At 36.7% G+C, this 13271-nt stretch overlaps 1 long non-coding RNA gene across 2 annotated transcripts in view; it reads left to right on the forward strand.

Annotated features, from left to right (window-relative positions):
• The window catches only part of LOC147875058 (uncharacterized), a 256461-nt gene that overhangs the window by 65933 nt on the left and 177257 nt on the right, over nt 1-13271 (forward strand). For both annotated transcript variants that reach the window (XR_015537336.1, XR_015537337.1), the window contains exon 2: nt 2789-2842. This is a non-coding gene — a long non-coding RNA (uncharacterized LOC147875058). The remainder of the gene's footprint in view (nt 1-2788; nt 2843-13271) is intronic.

Here is a 13271-nt window from a genome sequence, read left to right on the forward strand (position 1 = left end):
GATTTGACACCACATTTTTCCACCATTCTTTCTGTATGCAACTGCTGTAACATGTAACGGTCTTGTAATATTTAAACATCAGATTAGTGTATAAATTAAATTAGAATAAAAGAGACGGCACAATAAACATAACATTCAACGTTCTTTTTTTAGTAAGATAAAAGTCATATCCCATATAATGCATTCATGTATCACTCTTATACCTGACTCAAAAGCTTCCACATTCTTTCGGTGCCCAGGCTGATCCACGTACATAATTTATGAGGTCAAATTACTGCTCTAGAGACACACTATCATCTAGTGTTTTGAAATGCAAACAGGGCTTGTTTCTCTGAAATTAAAAAAAAAACGGAACACGTTTGACTCTCTGCTTAAACAAAGACACCTGATTTTGAATACAAGAGTTAGAATACCTTGGGAAAGGGTTAAAGGTTCAAGCAAAGTCTGTTTGTTCCTTATAAAAAGAGGATCCTTGCTATCTTGGAACGTTGGTGGGCGCTGAAGGGAAAGTCAGCTCCTATTCTATTAATTTTTCTTCTTACCCTCCATGATGTTTTAACAGTTTACTTCTGTAGTCTACCCGGTCATAAGGTCCTAAGGGAAAAGTGTCTTCTATAGGGGGGGGGGGACAAATCGGCTGTATGATGAATCGAAACGCTCGTAATCATCCAGTTCGATGCTAACAATGCACATAATTCCGTATCTGCCTTTGCAGTATGCAGCATTTTAAACTCGGATCGTTCCAACAGTTAAAAGTAAAATTTGTAGGTAAAATCTACGTAAGCTCGCCATTTTAACCCGTTTTTGTCCTTTAACAAATAATCAGGCGGGATGTGATACATAGGATGCGCAGTGCGAAACGTCTCCTGCCTGATAACCATCACCTTATCATGGTGCGCCATGTTTTAATGAATAAGGTGGTATAATTGTGATTTAAATATTAGGCTCTTCTTTCGTTGTTGAATACTCCACTCTTAAAATCAAAACAATTTGAAGTTACTTTTCAGCATTTCGGCAGTTGCGAGTAATTGATGTGGTCTGTGTAAACATACATCAAACTCATTAACGGCTAAAACATTAATTAACGTGAAACTTTTCTCGTATTAGAACACGAAGAGCAGAAACATTAGCTATCAGAATTAATTTCCAGACTTAGAGATTCGTGTCTGGTATTATAATAAGAAAGGCAGACCTAGAATTGTCGCACTTAAATACCTTTGCATTCCCAAACATTTATCTCTTCTACTGTGTGACAGGCTACGTGTTCGGTTGCCTAGAAACACGTTCCTTTTCTCATATTCCATGTCGGAAATGAGAATAATTTCATTTGGTGTTTTCACTAGGTCTGGAACTAGTTTTAAAGTTGATGGCTCACCTGAAAAATCCATCGACCAATTCCCAAATCACAGTGCGTATGGTGAGTCCGCTCAACACAGGTGATCCCTGAGAAGACCGGGAAATCCCCTGAGGTTCGTTTCTAAAGCTTTTGTCGAAACGATAATAGTAGCTCGTAATATGAACAGTGTTGACTGTTAAAATACGTCCACCGTATTTGAGAATTGCATTAATTGACTAACAACAATTAATCTTATAAACCAGTGTAATTTTATGAATATGAATGACTTAAGTGAACATGCTTGAAGGCAACTGAGACATAACATATTGAACCTAATTAATTAATATTTATCAGAATCTTTGTTTATTTGCCCATATTGCTTCCGATTTGTCAAGTATCAACCAAGTCAAGACTTCAGGATTATTTTATATACATCCCTCCACAGTACATAATTTCAAAGTTGTGCTTAATATCTACACCATTTTCGGCACATTTTCATCTACAATTTTTGAGAATACGCCAATTATCATGTCTGTCTGTCCGCATGTAAGTACTCGAGGTCCGTCGAACGGATTTTCATGAAATGTGATGTCAGTGAGTTTTGATAAAATTTATCAACACAAACAAATCTTCTTTAAAATCGGACAACAATCATGGACATCGAACATGAAGACATGTGTTTCTGAACGCTTGACTTAGTGCGTAATCCCCAAACGGGGATTCCCCAGCTACACAGGCTCCCATATAGCCACGTGGGAGAATCTTCATGACGTCATAATCCAGTTGCACAGGCTGCATATGTCACGCCCACGCAAAGGTCGTTGACTCTCGAGAACTCTGACGTCACTGGCGCCATATACATAAGCTTGCTGTAGCATTCACGAAACGAAAATCTAGAGGCAGTAACCGAGCGAACACGCAAGAATTGTTACGTTGTGCCTCCATTTTCAAACTTAAGGTTAATTTCAGTATTATTCTCTCATAAACGCTTAGATCTCTTCCTTTCACGTTTTCAATGAAAATCTTTACCCACTTCACATCTTCGTATTTCCTAAACATCACAACACTTTCTTCTGTGAAGAGTAGGCCTACGGATGTCGTTAAAAATCGTTTATTTATTTGTGGTTTATTTAAGGACGCGTTTTCAGTAGTTCAGTCCATACAGCGTCGAATGAGAGGATAATAATGAATTGGAAAGGATGTGGAAGGAAACGGTCGTGTCCTAATTTAAGATACTATCCCGGCATTTGCCTAGAAGGACCTGAGGATTTAAGCATCGTTAAACACCCCAAGAAGAAATGGATGGGTCTTTATGCCGCGGTTGGCGGGCACTGAGACAACGTTACCTGCTAAATCTTGGTTTATTTAATCCCAGTTTACATCAAGTTCTGACAACAGAATTTTTATCTTTGTTTCATTGTGTCTACAACAACTTTTTCGACTTCTTTTCAGAGCCACCTTCCTGGCGGTATGGAACACGGCAGACGCACTGGGAACTACGTTGTTGTAAGTAGAGAATCTGATTAAACTACCCTAATGATTAACTGTAGAGAGCAAAATACTAAAGTGGTCGTTAAACACGGCACTTCCCAAAATGTAATTTGTATTAAATTAACATAGATTTGTAGTAGGCATTTATGGTAAAAAATATGTTCAATTTTGTTGATTTTTGTTGTTAATTAACGATAATACAGTTTAATTAATTTCCAATGGGGTAAGATTTTTTCAGTCTGCCTAAAATTAAATCATCCATACAATCAAATAGTTTTATCTTCGCCTTTCCTTCCGTTAATGCATAAGTTAACCTTTGTCCTCTTGCTTTTATTCCTAAGCGTCAAGCTTTCTACTTATACACAGTAATTAACACCATGCAGCGCCATGGCGGCAAATAATGAAACAGATACAAGTATTTTATGTAATTTACTTTCTTTTTCCAACTTGTATTTAATAATAAGTAAGGCTATTTTAGTGTTTATTTCTTACTGCTCAAAAATTTCACTGGTCATTTAAGAGATTATACTGTCCTGTTAATCTCCTATTGGTTGTATTTTGTCTTAAATCTCTTTAAACAATTATGTATGTATGGGTTTTATATAATGTAGTTAAATTCGGTAAGAATATATTAAATATGTTTTCCTTAAAGAATAAACTTTATTCTTTCAGTACAGGTAATTTTAAAGAAACCCCGATTTAAGAACGGCTACGCTGTCTGAAATACTGATATATACAAACACTGACTTTGAGAATTTACAGTAATTTTAGTTAAATTTGAACTCATTGATCATATGTTGTTACTTTATGTAACTTGCAGCTCATATAGTCTGAGCTCTTGAAGTTGTTTTTTATTATGAAATCACTGTTTTCCCGACAGGCAACCGGTGAATTTGTTCTTGTAAGTAAACAACACGCCATTAATGTATAGTAGGGAGTGGAGGTAAAGCTCCACATATTCTTAATCTACCGGTGTTTTACCCCCGAGATATGAATATTAACTTTCGGTTTCCTCGAAAGTAGATTCAATAGCATATTTATAAGTTCAATAATAACTAACTTCATGGAGCAAAGGTCTTGTTTCGAAGCTAATAGTCGCCCAGCTTGTCAAGAAATTCACTGTCTTTCATAGAACTTGTAGGTTCATCATTATGTTCAAGGGAACCTATTACAAGCTCATTTTCTGAACCAGATCAATTCAGTTCATACCCTCGCGTCTTATTTCCTTTAGATACAGTTTGATATTATACTCCATCTATATCTATGTCTTTCCAGTGAGCTTTTACCTTCAGGTCTTTCAATAAAACATTTGTAGGCCGTTTTCATCTGCCCTTTCTCTGCAACATTTTATCCTCTTTTATTTTATCATAATATTCTGTGAATATATATTTGGGAAACTAATCTTTATGAAAAGTCCTCCAATCTTCTATTTCTTCATCCGCCTTAGGTTCTTATATTCCCCTCAGCGCCATATTCTCGCAGTTGATTAATAAATCATTCACTTCGTTAATTTATGTTTAGTAATTCTTAGCTAATAGTCGCAGTTCTGTATAGGCTAAACAAGCAAATGCTATTCGTGCTTAAGCTTATGAAAGTTGCTGGGGCACGGCAGCTGTGTCTTCAAAGTGTCACGATATGCCAGCATGTTTATAATTTTAAAATTTCGGTACCTACGATAACATTTTTTCGGTGCCTAAATAAACCTTCTTAAATTCCTTCGTAATCTGACATGTAATAAGAAGTGGTATATACCGAGGTTGCGCTTCCAAATCCAGCTCCATTTTTTCAACAGTAAAAATATTTAATGTTGCCCTAGAAATTTACTAAAAGAAGACTTTATCAGATAAATATAAGAATGAGAAATTTTAACTTTGAAATCGTCTTCCAGATTAAAGTCTTTGATTGATATTTATCTCGTTCGTCGTTAAATATGTGACCCTGTGTTTTAATAGCAGACACACTTGAATTCTAAAAAAAAGAAAAAAATGGAAATGCTTCGGATAGGACCATGTCAGGAATCCAGAGGTTTGAAGCTAAAGGATGCCTAAGTGACACGGATTGGAACGTGACACATTTACAGTTGAGGAGGTGGTGGTCATTTGTCCCCGTTAAACTACAGGTTGTACGATATTGTTCCTCTGAAGTGGGGCGCTTACATTGTTATGCATGGACACGGAAAGAAAGAATTCGGTTGTGAACAGCATCTGCTTTCCGGTGTATCGTCCATCATCGCCTTTGCGTGGGACGAGGCCTGAGAAAAGATTATAGAGTCAGGTCGTCGAATTGAGGGGGGAGGGGACGAAACGAAGGAACTGGTACAAGTTCGAAAGTGGATTAAAGGGTGTGAAATCCACAGCCCGATAATGATAGCCAACGTAATTCTGTATTTATTCTGCTATTTTATGGCATTGTATCAATAGCTGAAGTCATATAACTTCTAATGAGACTGGTAAGATAAAGATATTACTAATTGATCACAGTCCTTACTGAGAAATCGATAGTCAATTAAGTGACCAAATAAGTCCTCAGTTTTATGTAATTTGAAAGTTCATTATCGTGTTCAGAAGAGCCCGACATTGGATCCATCCTGAGCCAATTTAATTATTAAAATCTTTACTTCCGGTACCATCAACATAAAATATATCATCATTCATCTATCTTATCTTAGGTTTACCAAATGGTCTCTTCTCTTCAGATATTCCTATCAAAATTCTGTATAGTTTCTCATTTCAACGTTCTAATTACAGGTCGCGCTAATACCATCTTTAATTGTCGTAATAATATTTGATTAAGGGTAAACGTATGAAGCGCTTAATTATGTAATTTTGTCTTTTATTCTGTTATTTCCTCTTCTGAGATTCAAATTTTCCCCGCCATATCCTGTTCTCATCGTCAGCTTCTTTAAATTGTAGTCTTCTATGTGACTGCACCGTGTAGTCTGGCGAACGACTAAGACGCAACGACATGTGACTAAATCCTAACCTCACACCGCCGTGAAAACCTCAAATTTTACATTTGTGTAATTTCTCCTAACATGAGGGACCAAGCAGACGAGGAATCCATCTAATTTTCAAGCTCTGTGTAATAGGTAACACGTAGTGTTTTACGGCGTGTTTTAAGTCTTCCTCCTATTCGCAGAATTATAATATTGCCCCTTGTCTACCATCCCCATGAATAAAAGGTTCGCGGAATTATCTCCACTTCAGTGAGATTATTTTGATATACATTGTAATTAGTGTTATTTTGTATATTGTATATGCCATGATGACGTTAGTAGAAGCATATAATGATCTTCAAAATTAAATGATATTCTGAATATATTGTATTTGTAATGTATTTTGTGTATAATGTTGTTATTCCGTTGTGGTTTTAAGTGTGGATGAGTTTTCTGTTCTTGATCAAAGTGCACGCTTTCACATAAGAATTTGCAGCGGTAATAACGAATAACAGAGAACTGAGTGGAAAGTTAGACAGCGTTCGGTGTGTTTATTTGTATCATCAGCTGGTGAAGGTTCTCATTGGCACGCCCCAGCTCCTGACGTGCGAGTGGCAGGGCAGTGCAGGTCACGGTTCGGCCCCGTTCGGCCTTGCTAATGGCAATCCCGTGATTATGGTCGATGGATCGATAGATATAAGTATTGAAGATGAACAGGTCGATATCAGCCATCACCTCAGGTTACTTAGATCCGACCAGCACGATTTCATACAAAGAATGCTTTTCGAGCAATGATACTGCTTTGTTGTTGCTGTTGTAAGATCATGTACAGCTATAATGAATGGTCGACTTACACTTCTATAACATTTTCTATCATTATTCTCCCCGAAGAGGGCTTCTGGTTATTTGAGTGTGCACGAATTCATAAGAAAGAAATTTAGCACACACAAAAGTGCTAGTCTAAACTAAACTCTATAACAGTAATAGTCATTTGGCATTGTTTGTACGTGTTTAAAAATTGAAAATGCTCTTAAATATTCGTAACAAGCTTTTCATATATATATATATATCGGGACAGATCTACAGTGTATATATATATATATATATATATATATATATATATATATATATATATATAATTACCATCTTTCAATATGCTTTGGATTATAGTAAATGTTTATTATGTCTTTTTCGCACAAAAAAATGCACAACAGGAGTGTGTTAAGGAACATCGTATTCCTCTGTCCACGTGTTTCAACTCCAAAAATATTTGACGAATTTCGATTAAATTTTATATTTGGGATCGGCACTAATAGTTACCTGGTGAATTTAGTTGTGGGTCAAAATGGTTAAATATAATATTTATTTCGGTCTTAGACCTACATAAAATTATTATTATTATTAAGTGTTCTGTCTTACGACAGGTCCATTGCTCTGCCCAAAAAGAGCTCTCCAGTTTTCCCTATTCTCAGCTTCTCGTTTTAATTCCTGGAACTTCATCTTCTTTCCTTGTTTCAGATCGTCGGTTAGGTGCATCAGTCTTCTTCCCAGTCCTCGCTTTCCTCATGAAATTATATCGAACATAATTGATTTTCTCAAATACATTTTATCCTATACATATGTCTGTTACATGCCACGGTGGTCTAGCTGTTAGAACGCTGGCCTTATAATCGTGGGGTCTCGGGTTTGATTCCCGGCGGTACCCGAATTTATAACTTGTGTTGGGCAAGGCCGTGGTCTAGGCAACACGGAGGTTTTCTCCGGGGGCTTCCCCGATTTCTCCGTGGCACCCCAACAATTACTCCATTCACACACAGAAGAAGGCAATGGCAAAGCACTTCTGGATCATCTGCCAAGAACGTATATGAACAGGTCCCAGTCCGAGAAAAGGATGGAAGGATCCTGTTCATATGGACCTGTCGCCAGACAGAACACTAAATAAATATATAATAATATATGTCTGTATACCTACATGACATAAAATAAACGTCTTTATAAGGCCTACACATAAGAAATTTTTCGATATCGTCAGTGCTTAACGAAATACAAAGAAGAATAAATTTGGGTTAGGGAAATGTGCTATAACGGTTTAGGGGTATTGGATCGGATATTTGCCTAAAATTATTATGAATAATATCATACTCTCGCCTTTATGATGGAGGCAACAAGGACCTCTGAAACGTTGGCAAACCTCTACCAGACTACACGACGCTACAACCCAGAGCTCTGTCCTCCAAACTTAGTCTCCAGTTCTTAGCCGCCGCCCCCCCCCCCCCCCCCCGGCTAAAGGAGTCCACTGATTTACCCTCGTTGGGCTTAGAAACTCTTAGGATTCTACCATGACGGGTCAAACCACCGCGCGCTTCTCAACACACGAAGCTAGGCGACCTCTGGGGTCTGCAACCTCTAGGGGAAAACCCCCAAAATTTCTCCGTCTTGCTCTAGACCGGGGTTGACACCACACAGCTTTACAGATCTGGTTTTTTCCTAGTATTCTTGTTCCTGGGGCCGAGACCCCTTCGCTTGCTGGACCAGGGGTTTCGACCCCTTAGACTGCATTTCCCCTGCATTCCTTCGGGCTTTGCCCTCGCTGGTTTTGGACATCACAGGCCACCCGCCGACGGAAATGACACTCTAAGCATCGCAAACCAAGGGTTAGACACCTCCCGAAACCTGAATACCACGGGGAAACCCCAACGTTTATATACAAGCTTTTACAAGTTTGGGCTTGCAACCCCTGTCGCGTTGCTATCCAATTGCTACAACAATGAATTTGAACAATTTTAGCATTTGTTATTCTCTTGCTTGCCATACTGACGTCATTTCCCGTGATGTGGCTGTTACAACAGTGACTTTGAATCAAATTTTACCATGACCTTGAATCTCGTTTAACATTTTACCTAGGATACCATTGGTGCATCTGCCATTCTTTCGGTTGCCTGATGACGTCATGGCCCGTGATGTGAGGTGAAGGGCAGTTTTGGTGATTTTGTGTACTTTACGGGGTGAATATTTACAGTGTTCATAGAAGCGTCCTTACTGTTCAGTTCAAGATATTCTGACGTTATAACTACAACTCGCAGTGACCCGTCTGCAGGCCTAAAGGAGGATAAGTAGAAGACGAGTGGACACGAAAATGGTGTAAAGAAACGTTGCTCTGTGCGGTAAAATTCGTTTCTTTGAGTGTAAGAGAGAGAGCGGAAGAGGCGACTCTGTCTTTGTTTATCACAATATGGTAAGGCGTCGTGAAGAATGGACGAACCAACAAGAGGTCAGCGAGCAGCGGGGAAGTTGTGGTGCCGAGCTGACATCAAGTACGGACCGGTCCGGTCCACTTGGACAATGGATACACAGTGATGATGAAGTAAATCTTACTACAGTCTTTCCTCCTACCAAATTAATAAATGAAACAACCCTTTTACCAGAACGTGACCTTTCTACCTTCCTTATATTCTTTCAAGAGGTCAACAAACTGATCATTACGAATTATGCTAATAAAGTACCGTACTTAGCTTTGCTAAGCTCACGGAGGAAGGGCCTTCACACTAAACAGTACTTGCTTAACACAACTGTGAATCATTAGCAATAGTTTGTTGTATTGTATTCCAAAGACATGTGTTGTCTCCCGCAGAGAGAGAGACAGAGAAAAAAGAGACAGGGTAAAAGAGAGAGAAAAAGGAAAAATTAAGGAAGGAATAAACACTCATTACTCTGTAGTTTTGCTTAGCTTCAAACCAGGGATTCTTCAACCTCTTTCAAGACCTAGGGGCCGCAGACACCATTTTATGTCGACACGCTGGCAGCCGGGTTATAAATAATAACAATTCATTGAAAGTACATGCCAGTTTATTAAAATTGCTGCCAATTTACTGCCATAAACAAGTTCACAAAACCCCATGTTATTTTCTTCAACAAATATGAGTTTTTTTTGTTCATTGTTTACATAAAATAAGAGACTGCGTTTGCCCATAATACAGAGTGATACAACATTACAAAATATACGCGATTGATAATCTGTGATCTAAAACACATGCGAACAATAATTAAAAGAACGGAATGTGGATGAAAATGAACGTAACAGGGCAAGTCGCAGTGATAACCATCCGTTAATACGGGTTTATCAAAATTATTTGCAGCCACAAAAATCAGCTCAAATTTACTAAAGAAGTAAATTGTCATGTGATCACGAGTGCAAGAAACAATAAAAGTTAAACTTGTAAAGAAGAGGAAAGTTTAAAAATCAAATATTGCACAAGATTTGTTTGAAACTGAGACAAAATCATCACTACTGATTGTATTTTTATTGCAACAATAACAGCAGTAATTAAACTCTGAAATATGAAAAATATTAGGGTACAAAAATGTTGTGATAAACCATTTGCACACAGAGTCTGCATGATAAACACAATCAACAGCAAAAGAATGTAAATGTAAAAGTCACTTGCAAAATGCCAGGAAACCCAACACTCGTACAAATGTTCTTATTTGCAGTAACTACAAATAACAGCAATTCAAGAAACGGTACATTTACTACGAAAAAACAGGGAAACGTGAAATTTTCTTTCAATTGAACTTGCATACGGCTGTTTCCCTATGCGCCTAACGTGTAAGATGCGACATTACGCCCTTTTGCGTGGCAACATTTGATGAAAATATGTACTGTTTCGAGTGTACAACATTTTCACAAGCTTCCGTTACTCCACACAATTTGCGATGACGTTAACAGGGCAACCGATGAATAAAAAATGCAACAATTCTATCCAAGGTCGTTGCTGCAATAATTTAATTAAGTGACATTGTTTTACATATTATTCCCGTTTACATCAACGCAATAAAAGACGAAATTTGGACTTCTTTTACAAACAGGCTGTATAGCAGGGGTAAGCAACCTGCAGTTCGCGGACCGCCTGTGACCCTCACAAATTTTATGTGCGGCCCATCACGTGAGATAAGAATTAGCCAACACGAAAACAGTGACACCTTTCTGCAGCTGCGAGATGATTAATGTAAATATATTGCCTAAACGCAGGGGCAGAAATATTCGCAAAAATATAGCTTAAAGAAGAAACAGTTTTGTAGATATGTGTGATGTTAATTCGCGTTATTGAGTAAATGTGCATTGTTCAGTTATTGATAGCATATAAAATTATCAAAACAATACTAAAATTACTGCGCTGTTAATAATCGAAGTTTTATAAAATTAACAATGACTTCAAGTCAAAATTGTTTGAAAGCTAACAATGTCTTTATAATACACTCAGTTGTATGGAAAATCAGTTATTATGCGTTTTGAAGTGTATATTTTTAAACTGGAAGAAATTCAGTTTTGTTTACTACCAAAATAATAATATTTTTTCTGTGGCCCTCAACGAAGATATGTATGCGGCCTGCGGTAATAAAAAGGTTGCCGACCCCACCTGTTTTGACCTAGGCCAAAGCGTATATATAGTTCTTCTCACTCGGTCAACATCCTGGAAGAACAGTCGATTAATTCAGGAATGAAATGATAGTAAAGATTATATCTATTAATCACTGTTATTTTGTTGGTATCGTTAGATGAAATGTGTCTGGCTTTCACACACAGTTTCAAATGCAAACCTTAATTCCTATGTTTCCCATTTAACATCACGATGAAGTTAAGCATCAGTCGACAGAAACAAGTGACCCAGATTTTAAATTTTGCAGTGGCTTTTGATTTTCTGTTTAAACCACCTGTGTTGTGTTGATGAATATTATATTTAATTATTATTTTCGTCGTCGCATCAGAAACTTGGACGAGGTGAAAGGATTTGAAATGGACCATACAATTTGTGTGCGTATAATTTTTACTCGAAGGCATAGTGTGGTGAGAGGTCATCTAATAAAACTATAATTATTGTTGTAACTTGTAATAATTCTTAAGGCGGTATGATGGACTTGTCCTTTTATTTGAAAACCAACTCCAGTGCCTGGCGCTGTGTGAATTTAATTCCTGTTTGATGTGATTATTTTTCCTATTCACTGGTCTTGATTATTGGTTGTCTGGACGAGATGAATACCTTAATGGAACTTCGTGGCAATTTTTACAGAATTGATTTATTAGTGTTGATTTAAAGATGCTTCTCCTGATTAAATTAAATATACAGCAGATATGAACAACGTAATTTCAGTATTAATGATTGATTCCCGCATACAGGTTTCAGAATTAAATTACAAGGATAAATTACCGAATGTAAGGCCTTTAAACAACTTTATTGTCATTTCAAACGAACGAAGTTTAATACTAACAAATATATTATTATTAATATTCCATCTATTCACCATTTCTCAGGGTATTTAGTTCTATGTACCTTAGAAAAACCTTGCTCCTGATGTAAATAGTGCAGCAGCTATATCTGAAATACTTTTGTTTTTAACACGTGTTACAGTCATTAAAACAAATTTCGTGTGAAGCATTATTATATATTTTACATCAGCGTCTTTCGAATGAAATATGGTGTTTCTAGAATTGCGGTTTTCCGAAGTTCGCTAATGTCTTTAATTATTATTATCTTCAAATTATTTTTATTATTTCATTTCTTCATCTGAAATTGTCTCAAAAAACAAACATAAAAGCATATAATATATGCAATTAAATAGAAACGTACACATTAAGTTACAGAAATCAGTTATAATAGACAACTGCTATCGTCCATAGATGTTTGAATGATTTACAAGTATAATTTATATGATCTTCAACTTACTTGCCCCAGTTTCGTTAGGTTTTTATAAATGTCAATATAAAACTTAGAAAAATCAAATAGTAACAATAATAATGATAATAATTTATTTCTTCTATGCTAATTTATTTACTGCTTACAGATTTATTTCCTATTTGATCCTGTATTTAAAATTATTTTGGTTTAATTTATAAGTCTTGTAGGTGGTTACCAGCGTTTCGGAGATTAAATTTAAACCTTGAAGATGGAGGCGTTACATTCCTCCAAAATATTGATTACCACTTACAAGACTACATGACGTTACAACCCTGAAGATCACAATCGTTATGTGATTCATATTTGCATGTATTAATGTATGCATGTGTTTTATTGGCTGATTTATTCTTCAGTTATTTAATGTCGCCGTTTCAGCTACAGAGGCTATATAGTACCTAATACTAATTCAAACGTGAACAGGTATAGATTTTAAGTAGCCAATAACTTGGAAGAAGAGTTGAATAGCCGACATTCTTCTGAAAAGCCGAGACAGTCATCAATTCCTCAGTTAGGACAGTCCAACTGAGATCGACTAAGGCCCTCAAATCTGAAGTGTTATCGATATACCAGAAGCACACTGTGTTTATATTTCAAACGTTATATGTACGTAATATGTAATATGTGAAATTATACCGTGTTCATGGAAAACATTCAAGATTTGAAATGCTGCAAAATTGTCATAATTTTTAATAAAAATAAGCTTGTTCTTGGAATCATCAGTTTCATGGTCAAACCTTTTATACAAAATCTTGAATTTTCTTAGAACTTCGGAAGT

The sequence above is a fragment of the Zootermopsis nevadensis genome, unplaced genomic scaffold (assembly GCF_977971745.1).
Source record: "Zootermopsis nevadensis isolate Lab colony 2312 unplaced genomic scaffold, Znev_1.0 Znev_ptg000002l, whole genome shotgun sequence".
NCBI lineage: Eukaryota > Metazoa > Arthropoda > Insecta > Blattodea > Termopsidae > Zootermopsis > Zootermopsis nevadensis.